The sequence below is a fragment of the Dermacentor andersoni genome, chromosome 5 (assembly GCF_023375885.2).
Source record: "Dermacentor andersoni chromosome 5, qqDerAnde1_hic_scaffold, whole genome shotgun sequence".
NCBI lineage: Eukaryota > Metazoa > Arthropoda > Arachnida > Ixodida > Ixodidae > Dermacentor > Dermacentor andersoni.
The window spans coordinates 98420931-98440232 of NC_092818.1; the positions used below are offsets into that span (position 1 = coordinate 98420931).

Here is a 19302-nt window from a genome sequence, read left to right on the forward strand (position 1 = left end):
TGATATATGTGATGACGAAGGCTGCAGTGGAGGCACATGGGCCTGACAGACCCGCCGGTACGCGAGCGCACATTAGCGCCGCATACTGCATCAGTCAGTTCAAAACAGGTTAAGTTAACTGGGGCTAATGGATAGAATGGGTGAATGGCTTGTAACTCCTGGGATCTGCACTGCAGCCAAATGTTTAGGCGGAACCCATGGAGGTGTTCTCGAAATGCAGGCAGGTGAATTGACGAGATACGCTCCTTGAGAAGCTGCAAACTGGGTGGGTGGCAGGGAGTGATGACAAAGGGTGGTCTTCATGTCGGATCAACACGCGAAAGTACCCTTCAAGGGGTTCGCTCTGTGACAGTTTTCCTCCAGTCTTCTGCTATAATTCGTCCGAAGCTGACGATCAGCGTAGAACTTACGGGACGCTCCCGTCGCCGAAATTTGGTGCGCGTCTCTCATCATACTGTGATATCGTGGCGCGTTTATGCAAGGTCAAGGACGCGGTGTGCTGAGACTCAACGTGTTTTAATGGTGAGCGAAAGTCCCGCCTTCTCTGCAAGGTTCATCATGGTGGCTGAGGGTGCGTTCGTCAGTGAAATCTGCAGCGAGTCTCTTTTCTTTTCATAAATAACAATTAGGAAATTTTGTTGTCTTTAGGTGGCGCTGGTTACAGCTCTTCACACCGAACACATATACATATATATATATAAAATATGAAATGGAGCTGCCACTGAACAAAAGAATGGTAGCATAAGCGAAAAATTTTGAGAGTCATATGACGTAATTGCGCTAAAATATATCGCAACAGAAATCGCATAAGACAAGCGGGATCAAAAAGCCTTCCCACATGAATGTACAAGGGACAACTCACAAAAATTGTAACATAACACACATTAGAACGTAAAGCTCACATGAATATTGACAAAATGCGCAAGCTTTCGGGGCGTTACAAATATATCAGCCCAACGTCGGTTTGACCGGTTCTTTTTTTTTCATTTCCCTCATTTTCTTGATGTAACATAATGAGGGCATTCAAGTAAACAGTGGAGTGTGTCCGTATCTGAACAACCATGATCAGACTGTGAAATTGTACGACGCAAAATAATGTACCGAATATGTCTCGTGTAACATGAATGACATAGTAAATGTAAAGAAAGAGTTGTTTCTCTTAACTACTGTAATGTAAGCCAGAAACCCAGAAACTGCGTATAAAGGAATAAAAAGACAATGCAAAAAGACAATGCTTCAGTGCTGAAATAGTGCATAGTTCCGAAACAACTCACTCTACAATATTTTGTAACACATAATCAAAGCGTCACACTCAAAATAAATGACCCACTTTGCCTACGCATGTGCCAGCGCAGTATTTTATTGCCACATCTGTATTTCAAGCTTGGTACGTTATGCGATGATCTTTGCCACAAGCTATTATGCAGAGTCCACCCCCATCTTTTCTTTGTACAAGGACAAGAGCAGCTGACATGAAGCGTGTTTGGTTCGCTCTTGACACTTACTCCTCTCCGACAACTGTTCTCGAGGAGTGACGTGTTCCGCAAACACTCGGGACCAAGCGCCGGCGTAACCGTCGGAAAAGGCGAACGCAAAGGAATAATTCATAAACGGCTCGCCATCGCCGACGTCGATGGCCATGCGCCGCCGCTTGCTCATCGCGCGGACGGCCAGGGCCAGAGAAAATGAGGGAAGCCGTTTGAGCTATAACTGTTGCGACAGCGGCGACGTTGACACTGTCCTTCTTCCCCTCCCTACGCGAAAGCAATGCGGTGCTGCGGCATTTCTCGTACGGTGACGACGACGATCGTTTAGGTACGATTTCATGGACCATTTCGGCCGGGGCCCGAACCGCGCCCCCTCCCCCACCAAGGGAATCGACACGCGTCATCAGAGAGCAAAGCGTGTGGGGAAGGTGGAGGCGCAAGGGAGAGAAGGGCGACGCAGGCAAACAGCTGCGACTGTGGTTGCGATTTTCGATTGGGAATATGGACGATAGGGCAAGCGAGCGAGCTGCCGTACACGCCTGTTGAAACGAGCTGCGCCTCTCCGGCGACCACGGATGCGAGGCAGCGGAGAAGCGCCGTGCGTTATTTATGTGGCGGTCCGAGCGCGCGACCCAAGAACAATTTCTGTCGCGACGACGACTGTCGAGCAGAATCGATTTCGAACAGTACGAGAGGGGAAGGGTGAAGAACTGGAAGAGGCTTTCCGACTGCTCCGCTGCTTGCGTGCGTGAGGTTAGACTGTGTGCGCCGAAGCTGTAGCATGCAGTTCCGTCACTTCTCGCTCGCAGTTTTCCTGCGGGAAACGTTCCAGCAAAGTACGCGCGGTGTGGAGCTAACAGAGTGGCGCGGCGGATCTGAGTTCTCTGACAATACAGGTGCTTAAGACGGGCGGATTCAAAGAGAAGTCCCTTTCTTCCACGCGCTATTCTGCGCGCCAGCGTTGCATTCTGATGAGCACTAAATGCGCCTTTCTTCGCGTGGTGAGAGCACGCCATGAAGACTTCCGGAGCGTATGCGCTATGTGCTGCGAACGAAAGTACTTACAATACGTCTCACCTGAGAACAGTAGAACCGTTGGATAGTTTGGTGGACATATCACAGGTTTACTCTGAGCTTGTAGCAGACAATAACATTGCATGTTTTATATATCAACAACTCGTTCATAGACAATTCGTTTGAGCCTTTTTCATAAGCTATACCATCACCCCATGCTACGCGATTTTCTCATTTCGTCCCCCAGATACGTGTTAAATCGCATTGACCATCGTCACAAAATTGGCATTGAAACACGTAACACTAAAACTGCATTTCAGTCTTTCTTGCCTCGCACATCACGCGAATGGAACAGCCTTCCCGCAGATATCGTCGACATAATTGATAACCAGCATTTTCGTTATGCACTAGCTAACATTGTATAACAGGAGGACGATAATACTTGTTCTGTAATATGCATTGTATTTATTTATGTATTTCTGTTTTGTAACCACTCCCCACTTTAATGCCTTTGGCCCTGAGGGTTCAATAAATGAAATGAAATGAAAAACTGTCTATGAAAGAGGCATTTAGCTTTAGATCCCTATAGAACACGGCGCAAGAATGATAAATTGCCGCACCTGCACAAGCTGCGCTAACTAAATATCCCACTAGTGCGCAGGTTGCAATATGTCACAGAGAGAAGAGCATGCGGCATCGTCTTCAGGAGCTTTTATTTGCCTCTGCACAGACCTTCAGGACAACCACCACGTACAAATAGATGTATATGAGTAAGCAATTGAATGCTTTGAAACACTTCACATGGTTCTTTTCCTTTTTGCGAAAATTCTGGTTATTACAACATCACGTTACAGAACTTCGCTGAAGGAGAAGAAAGCATTCTCTCTCTTTTTACTAAAATTACGCGAGAGCACAGTACAGAAGCGGCTACAAGATAATGGGCATTCAATGTGTCAAGAGTATATGGCTCAGGCTTTACTTAGCCCCAACCTAATACAAGCTGTGAGCGAGTATTTTATCGTGAGGCTGCTGCTCCAAGTGTTAGTTAACGATGAAAACTGTCGATTTCGCTTCAGACAGCCTTGTTGTGACTGTAGTCATAACAAGGCTGTCACTATGGGCAACAAAATGGGCCATCACTACGGCCCATTTTGCAGTGCTCAAGCAATTTTTCTGAAAGACCACCCATTTCGACATATTGTATACATGAAAAGCAATTTCAAATCGACTAGACAACGCAGGCTTGTGCGTTGAAAATCATCATGGCTAACGACGTCAACGATGCGTGTACAGAATTTTCAAGGCGTGAGCGAAGGGAAAGTTGGCGAAAGGAAAGCGGTCTTCAGCACGTTCCATGTGTGCCTAGAAAAGAATAAATACATAAATATCATCGATCACAGCGAAACTGCCGACGTGAATGCAATTCAAATGCGTGAAGCAGACTTTTCACCTGTCAGGAGCAGGTGTGGCAGGAGACAGCTTTTAAACTCCCTGATTCTGTCTTGTATTTTTTCACTGATCATATATCTTATTCTCGAGCGGGGTGCTCCTTTGAGAAGAGCTCGGGAAAGCCTGTTTGTTCACTTTGCATTGCTGATGAAGTTGAAACGGCTCTTCATGAGTGCATCTCTCATTACAATTGCAAATTAAATTACATTATTTTTTAAGGCGGCAGAGATAACCCGCATAACCGTGGGCGCAGACTTGCATTTTCAACGAGAAACCTGTCACTTACCACGCCAAATATTGATCCCAAAGGTATCACCTTGCCGTGCTTCTTGCGTGGCAGGTTGGCCCCATTATTTGAGAGGTTGAGCAGATTGATGAGGAGGGGTGTCATCTCGCTTTCAAGTTCTCAAGTCTTTCGCATGCAAATTTAATCGCAAACGGACCAGATTGCCATTCAATTCTATAGTCCGGTATTCGCGAGCGCGTGAGAGCTCGATGAATTCATCAATCTGCATGCCTGGGTATACTTCTCCCTGCGAAATTAGGAAATGCACGGTGTCTCTATAGCCAACGATAGAAAACAAACAGGAACCACCGCATTCGAAAGTGTGACTTATGGCCCGGATTCCTACATAATTTCCCTTTTACATCCAGATATGTAATAACAAAATAGAAATTTATCTTTGTGAGACAAGTTTACGATAAAACAAATGTTGTTTTCTCGTGATTTGACTCAAATTGGCGTGAATAGCTTGTCAGCGAGCATGATGCAATTTAGTTCAAGGCAGGTGGTGCTAACATGTATAGCAGATAGTTGAGGTTTTAACAAGCTGTCGCCCTCTGACCTATTGCCGCACTAAAATTCGAGAGGTTCGCTCGAGGAGTAGTACGTGCCCGTAGAACGCAGCACAGGAACTGCCCACACATCGTAAAAGCCGCATGAAGTAGCAGGCCTCGATAGCCTTGAATGGCGCTGTTTCAGTGTCAAGGAATAATCTGACTGCTTATGAAGAATTTTTACCCATATTCGAGAACGTTCCTTCATTCGAATGTCCACTCAAGGCGGATCGCAACGTCGCTCATTTCTCTATTCCACCATCACAGAAACGAGGAACCACTTGTCCAGCAATTGAACCCGTCCCGTGCTCAACAGCTGAGTGTAATCGGAACTGAACCACCACAAACGCAGTCGCATCAATTAGTGTTCCAGTGCCAAGGGACTTCCTTTTCTTTTTTTTTTGTTTTTTTTTTGTTTTTTTTTTTTTTGCGCTCGCTTGTCTGCTATTGCGCGTATACACGTCTGCCCTCCCTCCCGCTCGTTTGCTTGCTTGCTTGCTGACTTCCTGTAAAGCGTGCACCGCCGCACTTATGCCCCTATAGCGGGCAAGCCTGCCTACAAAAGAATAAAAAGAAAGCTTATCAAGCGAACATTCTTGGGCAGCATTACGAAGGATAATAAGCATAATGTATTGGTGCCTTACATTGGGAACCCCAAGTCATGCTTTCTTTCTGAGAAGCGTGTGGTACCAAAATATCACGTAATAGCAGGGCTTCAGACATTTCGAAGATAAGGGACAGGGTGACCGAATATTTTACCAGCAGTTCGTTTAGATATAAATGTCTTCACAAAGTAATTTCACCTGTTACTAAATAGAACTACCTTGTACACGTATGTTGGCTTGGATATATTACAGCTGTGGATGCAAAATTCCCAGAAGTAAGAGAATGACTACGGCTTCCTTGACAATGCTAAGCTAAGGCTACCGTTTTCTTCACACAAAGACTTCTGCTCACTTTCTGAACTTGGTGTATGTGGTGCGTATTGCATAAATGTAAAAGAGGAAACTTTTTTTCCAGAGCGTGGGTGCGCGTTGGGGAGGCGTATCTAGGATTGTAGCCAAAAAACACATACTCGTATGCCGTGTAAACGTCGGCAAACAAGATACATCTTATACACTATAAGAAGAGCTGTTATTCCAACTCACTCCCATTACGAAATTATATAAAAACCGTTGAACTGAGTTTCTTGGTTTTACATGCCAAAACTACAATCTGATTATTAGGCACGCCGTAGTGGGGGACTCCGGATTAGTTTTGACCACCAGGGGATGTTTAACGTGCCCCCAATGCACAGGACACGGGCTTTCTTGCATTTCGCCCCGATCAAAATGCTGCCGCCGCATCCGGGATTTGGGGCCCTGTAACGTAAAACTATTCCAATATGTTTTTATTCCAATCTCCTGACGTCAAATTTGCGTAACCGCCGACGCAAGCATCGGGCAGTCACCCGCATGCTTGTCACCCGCAGCAATCAAACGCTCTCCTCGTTCTCAGGATGTCCCTTTTATTTGCTTGAAAAACGAATAACACTGCCTACACTGAGCAGCTTGTCTTATCTCATTGGCTAACAAGAGGCGAGGAGTACGCTCAAGTGGAGAGGGATTCGATAGGGCCGAGCCACTGCACTGAAAATCGATAACCGGATGAAGAGGGTGGTGCCGGCATCTGCGATTGGTCCGCTTTTCCTTACTTAGCTTGCGGTGGCTTGTCTACAATCGCGGCGGTATGCAACGAAAGTTTAAGAATGACGTTCAAACGGATCCTCAGCAAAGAAGAGTTGGCAGAACGAGGTCGTAAACGTGCCGACAGGGCTCGAAAACGTTATACGGCCATGCAGAAAGTTTTGTTATACGCAAATAAACCCATGTTCTCCGGCAGATGCGAGTAGCAAATGCCTGAGTGATCGGGGGCAGCCATCTTGTATTCCTTTCGGAACGAGGCAGCCTGCAGCTATTCAGAAGGAAATTCATTTTTGTTAGGTGTATTAATGCATCTTTAACGCGTACACGTCACTTTGACGCGTAAGTTCTTGAGGTTTTGTGACATCGCATGACAGGCAGCTGAAATGGCTGCAGCCCGAAAACTTTTGACCCCAGCCGAGGGCTAATGGCGAAAAGGCGTCGAATCAGGAAGAACAATTTTTCTTTTGTTTGGTCAAATAATGCATAATCAGTGTGGACACGTCATATCAAATGGAGAGCTATCGCGGTTTTCGTGACGTCGCGTGACAGACAGGTGAAGGGGGGGGGGGGGGTCAAAACGTTTTTGACCAATCGCAGAGGGCTGATTGTAGAATCGGAATAGAAAAGATTGGAATAGTTTTACGTTATAACACCCTTGATCCCACGACATCGTGCATAGCAGCGCAACACCATAGCTGCTAAGCCACCGTGGCGGGCAGGGAAAAAGCCGCTTACGAGGTTTGGTTATAGCAAACAGGCAAGCGTGGTGCGTAGATCAAAGCGCTCCGTCACCATAAGGGCGACACAATGAATGCGATAGCAACATGTTCGAATATTACACGGAGCATAAAACTCGTAGCAGTAGGGGCAGTATGAATCCAAGTAAATGTAAGCAGTAAGAACGAGCTGTTGCGCTAGGAGTCCTTAGCTTGAATCCTGCCGTCGTGCACCTACAGTTATGTTTATTAATTAAAGTAAACCTCTTTCTTAGCGACTTTGCCACCACTTTGCTGTATCGAGTATGTTTCAAACCCCTATCCTGTGTCGATCCCAGAGGTACTGCACATCAGCGCCCATAGAATTACATCATTATCAGGTTTAAGTTCTCTTATATTTTTGCGCTTTAAATATTTAGGTCTAAGAAGATTTAAGATAAAAGGCATGTGTTGTCGGTGTTTTGTTTCATGGCATTTTTTGGGGGGCTACTATTCTCAAAATTCTGAGGAATAAATTTGTCAATAATTTAAGCCCTGGTATGAGCAACTTCATTGATATAATGGTGTGGCAATATAACCCGCATGTACCACATGTCATATAGCATGGCGTGGCAAATACCATACATATGCGTCAATATTTACGGAGCCTCACGGCGACAGAAAAAAAAAAAGCCGCTTGGAGTGTTGCTTGGAGAGCACGAGTTTTGGCGCGTGGCTTAAACGTGATGCGTACCTTCGGCTTCTGTATGGGGGAAGGCAGTGAAAGAATGTCGCTTGCGGACACAAGCGGATGCAAAGGGAGAGCGCGCCTATGTTGGCAATTAAGCTCGCCTGCTGGCAGCATGGCGGTGCGACATTTCAATTTCTCCTAGCTCCTCTAAATATGAAACAGTTTTTTTTGCAAGAACAATAAAATATTACTATAGGATGCTTCCTGACCAGCGCTTCACACCTTGTTAAGTATGATCAAACTTCCAGTGAAAGGTGGGTGAGGGGCTCTATAAGGATAATGCACCTCATTCTATGTTGCATGTAAGAGAAGGTGATAGCCCTAAAGATTTCAAGGAACCTGCAGATTCTTCCCAGAAGATCGCTGTCGTTGGGGATACTTTTGGGCGCATAAACAATAAAAACATCAGATATACACACCATGCTGACATTTAGTCGTCTAAGCACATGAAACTGGAAAGAAACGCGATAGCAATGAAAGACGGTGCGGTCAACAAGAATAGGGTGGTATCAACCAACCACATGCGTGTTATTGACAAAGGAGAACAGTTTTATGCATGTTGATTGCTTTCCTCGAAGACGCTTAATTCAGGGACATTTGCTTAAATAACCGCAATAATAGTGGAAGAGATGCATAGGTGGAGAAAATGCCCGCCCAGCGCACCAGGATAAGCTCACCAACCGAAACACCAGATCGCGGCTTGCAGCACTTAATACGAGTGCCGATGGAGTGACTAAACGCCTCCTCTGCTCCTATAATAACCAAGAGCGCCCGACTCCAGTAGAATGATGCATCTGCAACCTGCTAGTTAGTCTCAGCGGCTTGGATGAAAAAGTGCTCTTGATGCAAAAAATCTTGAGGTCTTGGCCTATAATAATTTGTCCTTTATGCACAAAGCCATAAAAACCTTGTTGCACTTCATGAAGGCGACTGGACTATATGAGTGCTTGTGATGGTTAGCTAATATTCCTCTGCCACTGTGTTAACACTGGCTGCCTCTTTATTATTTTTCTTATAATTCTTTTTGTTTATCTATCCTTCCCCTTCCCCAGATGCAGAGTAGCCAACGGTGTCCTTGGTTACACTTCCTGATTTTTCCTCTTCGCCTGCCTCTCTCTCTCTTGAGACCCATTGCGAATTCTGAAACAAGCCTTCGCCGGGCTTCTTGCAATATTGGTCGGTAGGTCACCGGTCTTTTTTAATGAAGAGACATACGGGCGAGAGGCGTGACTCTCTGTTGCATCGCTTCTCTGCAGGGATTGAGGGCGCACACCGACATCGCTGTGCAGGATCGGACTTCCCGCATCGCCATATGTGACCTGTAAAACTGAAGGTGATGCTGAACGCTCTTTGCAGGTGTATCCTGGATTCGCTATAGGGCACTCAACTTCGTCTGAAGAACTTCAATACCGGATCGCTGCGTACGCTAGTGTAAACGACATGGTGTTCCAGCGAACGAGGACACCCGAATTACAGAAGGACAAGTGTCTCGGCTTTTACTGAGGCTAATAATTTGTGACATTGTGACATTTGTGACATTTGTAATAATTTCATGCGATTGTATAGAGAGGTTGGGTAAGCCAACTCGGCGTCGTGCGCTGAATAACTAATGGGATCTCAGCTTGCGTCCTGTTCAACCTCACAGTGCGCGTCGGCTTATTGGTCAGCTCGGCTTATGAAAGATGGCGCACAGAAAATGCGCCTATGCATTTTACGTCTCTTACGCTTTAATGAAAGGCGGCACTCGTGCTGAAGAGTTATTGACATCTATCTAAAGGCTAGATTCGCTTGGAAGTCAACAACGTCCTTCTCCTAGCTTCGGCTCAGTTTCAATGTAGACCGTGATTTGGCGCGGCAGATCTGGTGATGCGATGGTGCATAGACGACTAAATCACTCTTTATTTCTTCTTCTTCTTTGTATTCTTATATTCTGTGCTCATTCGCATCCTAGATTAAAGAACTTGACCATGCATAAGACGTTTGAGTTTGTGCCGTGGATGAAACATCTTCTTTTTCACAATATAATTTTGTTTTTTCTCTCCCTTTACTACTTTCTTTTGCAATATATATGCCGTGACTTTTGTATAGCAAGCAACGCATTTGATAAGAAACTAACTCCGAAAAATATACAAGCAAGAAGAGACGGAAGAGTGAGCTATGCCTGCAATCTTCCCGGCAGTTACTGGCCCAACTTCCTGCATTTCATGCAACGAGCGGCGACGCTGTGCTCACTGTGGAATTTGTTGAATATGGATGTATTTTCCTTTGTTCCCTGTGCAGTATTGTTGCAGCTGTGCCTCGTGTAATTTTTGCACGTTTGTCACCGTCCTGTGCCTCCATTTGCTTTCACTTGTTGCGCGAGCATCAGATATTCATGGGAACCGTGGCCGTTGTCTGTTCCCAGCGCTTTCATGCAAAACGGGGACGAAACGCCATTTCGCAACTACCTGCGTTTCGCGACCTTTCCTTCGTCCTCTCCATTTTCTCGCGTAAACGGGGAGTAAACGGCAACATAAATGTAATCGTAGGTTTTGAATGTGCGAAAAAATAAATCCTCGCTGCACACATTCATCAAGTACGCTAACATGACAGCAATGTAAAGAAAGTTGTGGCACACGCAATTTCCTGATTTATCACTGCACTCTGTGAAATTGCCATCTGTACCAGGCACGTTCGAGGAGTGGGCAAAAAACGCGCTCTCACAGGAGCTAGTGTGCGATTGTCCTAAGAAGACGCACGCACCCTGGAAACGCGGGAGAGGATGACGCGTAATCTATGAGCGAGGGAATCAAGCCTCTTTCCTTTCTTTATGTCACTATTATCGTCATGAACGCGCATACTACCACGCATTGTCACGGAAAGCGTCGCTCTAAAAGACGAAATAGCAAGAGAAGAATTCAAGATACCAGCTCCAAGCTACCTTCGTATCCGAATTTCACGAGAGTGTCCAGGCGCTCTTTTTTTCTTATTTTGTTTTGTTTTTTCTTTTCTTTTTCTTACATAAATCTGGCTTTGCATTTTCCTGGAGCCATAAGGATAAGGCGAAACCAATGGGGCTCGAATTTGTGTTGTTAGTTACAACTTTTAACCCCACGGAACCGACGTCGAAGTAAAAAGAGAATAGCATACGGAAACGTTTTGAATTTTTCAGTTTTGAAATGAAATGTACAAATAATAGGAAAAAGGAAAATTAACTACCACACAACTTGCCCCAGGTGGAAACCGAACCCCCCGAAATATTTACATATCCATAGCTGCAAAGATGGTACCAACGGCTTTTGTTGCGTTATAACTGAAAAAAAGACCGGCAAGCAAAATGCAGAATCGTAAGCTGTTCCTTTTTTTTTCACTTGGGGTGCCACGCGGCATAACTTCAGTATGATATTAAACATAAGCATGCAGGCTCGTTCCATGCACATAATGCAAGTGGAAGCTGTTCCGTAAAGTCACCGGCACGCCAGTCTAATGCGCGGAGAAAAGCTTCGTGTGATCATGTTTCTCACTTCAATTACGCCAGACAGTTGTTTACCGAACGCTGAAAAGTTACAGCGCAACATGAACTCTAGTAGGACGGCATTAATTAATATTCATTATAATTCGCGCAAACTGTGCGCACGTCATATCTTCGGCCGCAAGAGCCTGTTAATTATGCCCGTCAATTACGAAGCGCTCGGCGGCGGTTCGTAATTAACGAATTTCAATGCTGAGAGGCACAGCGATATGGCGACTGAACAAACGAATATTTCATTCGTTCTTATCTATACATACGACATACGCGAGCATTTCATCTCAGCCCTCAGCATATTTCTTAATCGCGGATCGTAGATGGCGAAATGCAACAAAAAGGAATTTGGTGAAACTAATCCTCCCCTAACCCCCGTCCTTTGTTTCTTTTTTTTTTGGTCTTTAATGCCTTCCTGACTTTCATTTCAACAGTATCGCTTGCGTTTGACACAATTTAAGTAACACCCGTAGAAGCTACGTGAACAACTCAACAGGCAGCGTGACGATGAAAAGGATCAGCGAGCACGGGTGCAAGGACCATTGCAATAGTGCTAAAATCGTGAATGATTAAAAGAAAGTTTTAGGTTGCGCACAGCTTCAGTTTGCACCTTAGTGTAACATGCGTGTTTCTATTGCGTGCAATTGTGAAGAAGTGCGCTGGTGGACCCACTATCGCCATTTTGTGTCTAAAAGAAGTTTAAGAAAAAAAAAATCTATGCGATCCAAACCAAAGTCCATGAAATAAAAATATGCAGATCTCACGCACTGCGGGAATCGCTGAAAGCGAAGGATTTGGGCTGTTCCTATTCATTGACGATATTTGGCGTTGGTGGTGACGGCATACGACAATCTCGGCGCGATGTTGAATGTTGCCTTGAGTGCACGACTTGTATTTGCCTACGCAGCACACAGAACACACAGCGAGACGTGTTTGCTTGAGGCGCTGTTGTGCGCCATTGTTCGTAGCCTGCGAGAACGTTAGCATTGTCATTCCTTCCCACCGCGCATCGCAATGTGGCAGAGAGAGAGAGAGGAGGCTTAAAAAGACTTTCTTCTTAAGACGCTTTTGAGAAGACTCTCTTCAAAGTTTTTTTATAGAAGGCTTAACAGAAATAGCTGCCGCCACGTGCCGTGTCTGACAAAGCAGCGCCCGCTGGCTCCCCGGGCTTCCGCCACGTAGCGCGGCCTCTCACTGTTGCAAGGTTGGGACATCGTGGCTGAAGTGCTCATTTGCTGGACGGCCGCTTGTGTATTGGCGTCTTGAGGCTGCGGTGTTTTAATCCGGCTTTGCCTCTGCACACCTAGCGTCAGTTGTCCGCTTGGATAAACTTGCACGGTATTTTTCAAAACTTGCAGGAGTGTGCCGCAACGTACCTCGGATTCTTATTGTTTTTTTAACAGTTTGTCTGCAACTGTCGCTATGTCAAATTCTAGCGCTCTTTTTAGTAAAGAGACCCCAAACGAAGCAACATTTCCGACGGCGCCTTTTCTTTCACCGCTATCCTCCCATGCATGCAAGCTGCCACGAGCGAATGGCAAGGTCGCTCCTTGACGGAGCTGGCTTTACGTAATCTCTGTCTCCTTTGTCTGCCATTCTGTCTCCGCTCTGGGCTAGTGCTCGTGAGTGCAATGGTATGCGCTGGAGCTTCTACAATGGTTTTGCGGGGGGCTCACAGGCAAATGCAGCCCTCCGAACGGCATTGTGTCGACAGCCAGGAAGCTCCAAAGGGCATTGTGGCGATGACCGGGGAGTTCACTGGAAAGATGTCATAGACACCTCTTCCGCGCCCTGGTCATGTCCATTATATACCTTCTCAACCACCCCTGACGCGGCGTGCAAGACAACAGCAGCATCAGCAGTGGAAAAGCCCAAGGAAGACGCAAAGAAAGCTTCGCCTAAGAAACAACTGATGTGTTCTCCTTATGGTGAATAAACATATTTGTTCTCTCGTCTACCTTAGTATATAACCAAAGCCGCAGTGGCTAGGCACTGCAGCTTAGCTGCGGACACACTAAACACAATAATGCAATCATGCAACGCAGATCCTAATCAGTTATGGCCCTACAGCACATTCAAATTGATGCGCTCTGTGCTCAGACGGTCACCCGACTTATATCTGCCCTAGTTTAAGAACAACTCTGATTAAACACTGAAATACCTAAATTTAGTACGGACATTATTCTGTATCAAAATGGTCCACCTTCACCTTCGTTAAATTACTTTGATTACAAAAGTCATCTTCAGCAACACCGTGACTATTTGCATACACTAAACAACTTCAGTCACCAAAAAATGCGACCCCATAAAAACAGAAACATTATTCGTGCTGCTTTCGCAGTGTATAACAGCTGCGCGAGTGACATCACATTTATATTAAATCTGCGTTTGTAGTGATTATGGCCAAATTAGGCATAATGCGTCTTCTTACTAGCCGTAATCGCATCCATATCAAAGTTTCTCTGTAGCAAAAGAAACTCTTCTGGATTGCACTTCCCGTAAGTGTCCGTTAGATTCGTGCTTACACTAGTGTGGTCAATTTCATTTTTTCACTGACATGTTTGATAAGCATACGTCCTGTGAATTGAGGCGCTAACCATGTTTCAATAATTCACTTCTGTAACAGAGAATTCCGCTCTGTTATCAAAAACGTCTGTCGCATGGTCTGATAGGCTGGTAGTCATACCTCACCTTAGCCTGTAGGCATAGTTCACTTCACATGCGGCCTTCGATATAGCTGGCCTAGTAGAAACTTATCCTGGCAACGTGTTAACTGATACTGCATAGCAATAATCCTGCTAAGAAAGAGAAAAATGTAGACAGAATACCTGCCTTGCATACTTGAATATGGTTTATGTGGTGAAGACTCATGACAGAACTAAAGACGCGTGTTCCACGAAAATTCGTAACATCGAGGTAGGTTCCTGAAACAAGCGGCATTATGCCTCGGCACAAGCGAGACTACAAAAGCCAACCATGGGCTTTTTTTTTTTTTTTTTGCGACAACGCGCCTTCTGGCATAAAGAATTATTTACGCGTTTAGATACCCGCCGGATTCTCGGAGAAAGACCAGCAGTGTCCGGTGGTGCTGTTCGGCTAAAAAGCTTCGCAGTTGAAGAAAAATTTTGTTTTAGTCTGAAAACTAACCGCCGAACCATTCCATTAAAGCCGCCATTAATTAAACTAATTTAGAGGCTAGCATTTACCCGCGTTGGGAAGAATGAATTGAAACAATCCAAGATCGTATTAACGTAGCTATTGCAGTTTTCAATAAAGAGACTACCCCACATTTTTTTTCCTTCGCCTTTTTTTTTTCTTTTTTACCGCTAGACAATTGCACCGCTTGTACTACGATATAAATCGCCAATCTCAGTGCATCCCACCGCAACCGCTTTAACGCAAAAATGAACTCCGAAATGAATGCAGGGCGCATTGCTCATTCTCAGTACAATACTCACCGCAGTAGCGTTTTCCCATTTCTCAGGGATAAACTTTTTCTTTTAGGCAAAATTACTTCTTTTGACCAAGAATGTTCACTCCGCCTTGTTTCAAACTTCAAGTTTCCGACCCATCATAGCCACACTCTGAGGTATGCGCTGGCGCTACACTAAAGAAAAAATCCGGGCCAAGTGCCTACGAGGTACTCAAGATTTAAGTGTGGACGAGGCTCCCGCATTCAACTGTCTATTGGTGACTCAACGCTCGTAACTCCTTGTCCTGCTCTATCTTGAGCACTCAAGAGGTTTTAAATCCCAACAATGCGTCCCTCAAAACTAAATTCATATTATTCGCTTTTTACAAAAACTTGGTGGTTGTTGCAGTGTACCTAGCCCTGCCATCTTCGAAGGGAGTGGGACCTACATGTGGTATAGAACATAATAAAAAGCATATGTTTTCCATTCTGAAAGAGGCGTACAGTGGTTTGAACTTGCGCATGCCCGTTTCAATCAAGCATAAATTTGAGCGCAAGTGCATTTTACTTTTTTCGAAAACGTCCCATAGAAGAGCAAAATCACGTAATCAAGATTAACCCACGGTACCCGAATTGTGATGTTTTTTGATGTAGCATAAACACGAAATAAGTATTATCTGGTACTTACGAACGCATAAATTCACAGCTTGATTCCGTAATTTTTACCCGCTATATTTATTGTAAACTCCAGCACAACTAATACTAAGGACATTGAATTCTAGTACGACGCCATACGAAGTATGAAGTCTTCAAAATATGTTGGCTGTACAGGAACTATATAAACAGGATTCTTCTTTGCGATTTCTCTCAAGCTATTTAAGCACTGTCAAAAAATAATTTTTTTTCTTGCGGAACTCCAAATGAAATATCGCAGATGATGGGTGAAATAGTCTCTCTCGCACTTAATATTGGCCCTAAACAACCGAAATGAAAAAATGCATTGTTCTCATCAAATACGTCTAGCAGTAGCTTCGCAGTCAGGGAATGCACACACTAAAAAGAACCACAATTTCCTACAGACTACGCCTACGGCTCCAAAGTTAGTCGGCGAGGAAAGGACGCACGAGGTGCAAACGTCAGCACAAGCTTTTTCCGCGGACCGTGACATTCGAAAAGCTTTTTTTTATTTTTTTTAACTTCGTGTCCTTCTGGCCCGTCGGGCATGGACGACTGAGTGGTGTTCCGACTTTTCTTCGCCACAGACACTGGTCGATTCTAGGTCTTGCAATGACGTTCTCGCCATCTAAACAGTTCCCAAAAGTTAGCCTTCAGGCTACGTCGCGAGAGCTCGCTGCCGACGCCTTCTCTCCTCCTTGAATGTCGACGCTTGCTTTGTCCTAGATTGGCTCGATCCATTTACAATTTCTTAAAAGCTATCGCGTCTTTTTTTTTTTAACAGCGTTTCTTGGTCTGTTTTGGAACTTCGCGTCACGAACGAGTACTCCCTTGGCGGTGTAAACGCGTCATTTCTCGGAGGTTGCGCCGGGGAACGCATCTAAGGAGTTGAAACTGAAACAAGCCGAAGCGGGAAGACGAGAGCCATTGCGCATTCCTATCACGTCTTTGAGGCGTGCGAGCTACTGATTGAAAACTTCCTCACGTCGGGAGGCTACACCAGCTGACGTCGTGCTTTATATCGCTGTTGTCGGATTCAACAGTGGGCACGTCCCACGCGACCTTGTTTGTAAATTTGTGCATTGGTGATGGAAATGGACCTCGCGAGAAGTGATGCCGAAACAATATCCGCGTAACGTGGGGCAAAAAAAGATGGCCGTCCTCTGGCGGCATTAACTCATGGTGATACGCCTCGCGATTGTCTGCAGAAAAGCGTCGACTTCTCCCATTTTTATATCCTCGTTTCAATGTAAACAGCGCAGTTCCCTAGTCGCCTTCGCTGAAAGAACGAACTTCGTTTGCACAGTGGCTCGCTTTCTTGTATTTTTTTTTCTTCTGAATCTTGAGTTCGAAAACGAAGTTTTCTACAATGTGCATCTAGGTGTAACGAAGTATTCCGGCGCCATGTCAAATATTTACTATCATGTAAATAGCCGTCCGTATAAAATGTAGTCCTGCAGAATAGGTAGGTTTAAACGGACATGTGCTTTGCGCACAAGATTGTTGGTACATACAGTAAACGACAAAAAAAATTCAGATGCAAAGGCAGTATCGTGGCTACTTCTTTTTTTCCCGAGTCTTCGAAATAAGTATCGTTCGTGGGCGCTCAGGAAAGGCAAGCACTTGTGATGGATCCGTTAAAACCGTCTAGGGAAGCTTCAAATGTACTATGTCAATGCTCCCTCTAATGCGTCATATGTGTTAAGAAAAATATATAGCCTAGTCGCATTGCTTTAACTTTAACCAGACTTTAACTTTAACTTTAACCAGACTGCATAACCACGCTGACGTAGAATTCTACATCGAGGAACCAAGCTCGCGAGAACAGCCACTGTTCCTCGACTATTTTTACAAATACCGCAATGAATCAACGCACATCCTCTCCATAGGATAAAAAATGAATGGCAACTTGAAAAAGCGATCGCCAGCGCGGAAATCTGTAAACCTATGGACTGTTATTCCCGTTATTTGTTGTAGTAGTACTTACGCTCCTAGCTGACATTTATCTTGTCCGTATACGTAGGAGTGAGTAAACATTTTTCGCATGTCGTTTAAAGCGTAGAGGAAGGGCGCAAAACAAAGAAGTGCAAGTAGGTTGCTGTATCCGGGAATTGGGTCGATGTTCATATCGTGGTGTAATATTTTTGTCTCTGTGCGGGGTGTGTCCCGGCGCGAGAAAAAAGCGGGTTACCGAAGGGCCTGATTTATTTCAATATCATAAGAAGCCAACAAACAATGACACCATTCACTTTCGTTTCCATTAATTCGTCATTTCTTTAATTCTATTGGTAAGTACAAGTAACTTCTCCTAAGCTGTCCTTGGTGTCATTGCTTGTTGCCTTCTTACGATACGATTAATAAAACTCGGGTCCCTCGGCAACCCCGTTTCTTCTCGTGCCTTTTACCCTGCAATTTGCAGTGTACATTTCGTGCAGTATACTATAGAATCCAGTATGAACCTACCAGCCTGCAAAAAAGTATTTCTTCAGCATGATTCTCAAGGGTCCATTACGCGTGCTAACTGCGTCGTGCTTGCTAACATGCATTCGTGGCCTTATGTGGCTCCTATCGAACCATGTCGGAGAGGTGCTACGCACATTGATGGTCGACGCCGGACTGCGGACCGATCTCAGCCGTACAACGTTTGTCTCCCGTTCATCCAGCTGAACTCTGAAGTTGTAGGCTCTGACACTCAGTAAATATTTATTCGCAGCAGCGTCAATACGTCTTTAATAAGCTCTTCGAACGGAAAGCGGAGCCGGCGTTGAGCTCTCGAGTGCGCCTACGCCGGGGATATTTTCAACGTACGCCGTAAGAAAGCAATCAAATACTTGCGATGGATCTCTTCGGCGAAAATAAAACACGTCGCGCTTTCCGAGATATTAGCCGGATTCTTCAGAATTTTGTTGAACGTATCTTGAGACATGGTGCAGACTATGTATTACTAAAACGAAACGCTTTGATGCGACTTGCTGCCCCCTAACAAATTTAGCCAGACAGGTCAGAGGTACCTTCGGCCGCAGATTTTCGCAAAGTATTAGTGCTACTGCTAGGTCGTAGATAAGTGCAAGTTTTATCTGCGAAAAAAAAACTTTCTTCTGGCGCTACCAAATTTTCAGAACTGTGGAGTAAATAAGAGACTATGCATATTTTTTAAATTTTGTTCGCAGTTACCTACTTCAGGCCTAAGCAGACCATGGTGGACTTATCAAATGCAATTGGGCGATATTCAGACATGTGCCCATATGTCTATAGTTATCTTTACATATGTTGGATACTAACAGCATGGCCAAAGAACGGACTAGGCCAACCCTGCACAATGCAAGTGCCGTAAGTTTCACACCAGTCCAAATTGTACAACTTTTCCTCAGCTGTAAATTTGAAGGTTAGGTAGCCTAGCCCAATCCGACCGATTTGCAGAAATTTATTTCAGCACAGACTCTTGTGTCACGTAACTTGAAAATGTTAATGGTGAAATAAATAACGGAAGAACTAGAGAAAACGATAACTGTTTAGTTTTGCGAAAGAACATACCGAATTTGGGAGATGGAGAAGCCACAGCTCTTGTTTTTTTCTCTTACGCCTTCCCACAAGGCAAGCTTTTTGCGAATTGGCTCCAAGGAAGCGCATCAAGTAACGTATTCACGTAAGCTAAAGGGATTCTAAGAAAAAACGCCGGTCACTTTCGAAACAGATAAATCACCAACGCTGGAACTCCTTTTCCTTTTACAAAGATATGGCTAGTCCTCTGCACCCAAAACATTTTGCTCTAGCCTACATTCCTTGAATCTACCT

The 19302-nt window shown here is 44.9% G+C and overlaps 1 protein-coding gene across 1 annotated transcript in view; it reads right to left on the reverse strand.

Moving 5' to 3' along the window:
- The window catches only part of LOC126530933 (uncharacterized), a 108266-nt gene that overhangs the window by 81405 nt on the left and 7559 nt on the right, over positions 1-19302 (reverse strand). The window lies entirely within an intron of this gene.